This window comes from Chenopodium album, chromosome 8 (assembly GCF_948465745.1).
Source record: "Chenopodium album chromosome 8, dcCheAlbu1.1, whole genome shotgun sequence".
NCBI classification, from domain to species: Eukaryota; Viridiplantae; Streptophyta; class Magnoliopsida; order Caryophyllales; family Amaranthaceae; genus Chenopodium; species Chenopodium album.
In genome coordinates, this window is record NC_137841.1 from 13,502,107 (window position 1) to 13,505,044 (window position 2,938).

Consider the following 2,938-nt stretch of genomic DNA (forward strand, 5'->3'; position numbering starts at 1 on the left):
TGATGAAGGCTAGAACAAATGACGCTCACACGGGATAAGAAATAAGCAAATACCAACCAAGGGAATCCTATTCACCATAGAGAGCAACACCATCTTACCACTTTCCCGTGAACTAGGGGTTCAAACGTCCTCAAAAGTTCTAAACCGGGCTACCTTAGCTTACAATGTGTCTAATTCAACCCTAAGCACTCTCAAACCGTGTAAACCCTCATCAACTAGGAAGATAAGCATTCAAAGACACATTATCATGAAAGGCACACAAATCCAAATGAATGAGCAATTCTAAATCAAAATCATTGCAACTTGTCATAGTCATGTTTGTCACATAAAAGGGAAAAACAACACAAAAACAAGAGGAAGAAATAAAAAGGTTCACAAATGAGGCATGTAATTCAAGTAAATCCCAATCGTCATACAAATGACCGTTGATAACAACATCAACGATCCTAGGTTCCTTAGAACCAATGCAAACACCCTCGAACCATTCAACTTCTTCCTAAACTAACCTTAAACTAAGCACTCAAAGAAAAATTAAAAGAGTGAAAACAAGAAAGGTCTCACCGAGAGGTTGGCTTAAAAGAATAATGGAGCATAAAATCGAGTTCACCAAATGTCACTCCGCTCCAAGCTTCCAAAATGCAACCTACAAGGCAAGACAAGACATAAAAGAAAACATTAAAAGAAAACAAAGAAAGAAAACAAAAAAGAAAAAGAAAGGAGGGGGAGAAAAAGGGGTAGAAATCCTCCGGGTTGCCTCCCGGGAAGCGCTTGTTTATGGTCTCTAGCTTGACCCTTCACCTCCTTCAAGGTGGAATAAAGAACATCACCCTCATCAACTTGAGGAGTGAATCATAGATGCCCCCAAGCTTGAGAACTAGCACTCCTTGAGGTCTCAAATCACCACAAGGGAAAGGAGGGAATGAATCAAGAGCCAATGGTGGCTCATCTTTTATTTTTCTCTTCTTCTTGTCGTTTCTTCTAAAAGGGCGATGAAACTTGGAATCCTCGATATTAGGAAGGGAAACCTCACCTTCCTCAAGAGAGCTTTCAAACTAAGTAGGAACTTCAAGAAAGTTATCATACCTCATTGTCACCTTACCATCACATGGAGGTAAGCTCTCATTATCCATCACACCATCGACTACATCAACTCTACATATGCTCACCGCCATAGGGCTCTTCAAAACAACATTCTCAACTAGCCTACAAGGGAAGGGAACCGGGCCTTCAAACTTGTTTGGTTCACTAAAATCTAATGGCTCCTCATTTTGTTCTTGAACCTTCTTCTCAACCACATCCTCCACAACCTTGTCTTCCTTACTTTCATCCTCCTTGCAAGTTTCGAGATGATAAGCATATGAAGGGTTAGTAGATGATTGTAAGGGGAGTTTTGCGGTTAAATGGAGAGAAGAAATGTTGGCTAGTTGGGAGTCAACAACTTCATTGTGAGATTTGATCTCTTGGAATTGTTGAGTGAGAATTTGACGTTGTTGAAGAATTTGGGTTTGTGTGTGGTCGAGTGGGGATTGTTCTTCATACGCTTGAGGATTTTGGTCATGATGTTGACCTTGAAAGTTCCCCATTTGGATGGAAGGGTAAGAAAAATTTTCGGTTAGAGGATTGAAAAGAGGTTCATCTTGGAGGTAGGAGTTTTCTTGTTTTGGAGGTTGTTGAAGTTGTTGAGAATGAGCTTGGGTTACAAACTCTCCTTCCCTCAAAGTCAAAGCCTCACCTTGCTTGGGATTGAACTCTCTACAATACGATGCATCATGATCCGTCCCACCACAACAAGCACATGAGAAATCAATGATTTGTGACAGTTTTGAACCCAAACCAACACTTGAGTTCAACTTGGAAAGACCTTCATTCAAGAGTTCAACTATGTGCTTAAGTTGACCGACTTTCTCCAACTCATAAAGATCACCTTGCTTTCCTTGGGACCTTCTTTGACCTCCCCAAGAATAGCTAGTAGCCACCTCTTCAATTATAGCTTCAACTTGGCTTTGAGGGATCTTAATCAATTGGCCACCGGCACCCGCATCTAGATTGGTTCTTGAAATTGGCTCTAAGCCATCATAAAAGAATCTCATGAGCAAATTATGGTTGAATCCATGGTTAGGACATGCTCTAATCATATCCTTAAACCTTTCCCATGCTTCCCCAAGAGTTTCATCCGGTTCTTGCTCAAAAGAAGCTATCTTCCTCCTCATTTTTGCGGTTTGCTCATCGGAAATGAACCTCTTGAGAAAGGCCTTCGCAACATCTTTCCATGTGGTGAGAGAGTTGGGCTTCAAAAGCTTGAGCCATTTCTTTGCTCTTCCGGTGAGAGATTGCCGAAAGAGATGCATACGAATGTAATCTTGGCTCACTTCATTTGTTTGCATCATTGCACACAACTCAAGGAATCGGTCCAAATGCTCAATGGGGTCTTCACTTGCACTTCCGGAAAATTGCTCGACTTGTACCATCCTAGCATATTGTGGATGGATTGTGAAATTAGACTCTGTGGTTGGGAGAAGTATACCACTCGTGAGCTCATAGACTTCCGGATTTCCAAACTCCCTAAAAAGAAGGTCATCCTCTTGTCTTGCCATATCTCTCTTTGAATACAACAAAGCTAAGCACACGATTAGCAATGACAAGTAGGATTAAAAAAAAGGCAAAAAAATAAAAAGAAAGCAAATAAAATGACTCTAACAATAGCAAAAACAAATTCTAAACAAGCCGCTTCCCCGGCAACGGCGCCAAAATTTGATCGGGATTAATAGGTCGTTGGTTCTACTAACCCTAATCAAATTAACAATTTATAATGCCTAAACTTACACTAAACTAGTTAGTGGCAAGTAAAGGGTCGAACCACTAAGGAAGCTCACTCGTCCAACATCAATATCACTAATGCAAGAGTCAAGAGGGGAAATGTTTTTGTTGATATATTGGA

General features: G+C 40.7%; 1 non-coding gene across 1 annotated transcript; it reads left to right on the forward strand.

Moving 5' to 3' along the window:
- Positions 1 to 2,106: 2,106 nt before the first annotated feature.
- Positions 2,107 to 2,213, forward strand: LOC145556869 (small nucleolar RNA R71). The gene has a single exon (XR_014091961.1). It is a non-coding gene; the product is annotated as a small nucleolar RNA R71 (small nucleolar RNA).
- The last annotated feature ends 725 nt before the right edge of the window (positions 2,214 to 2,938 follow it).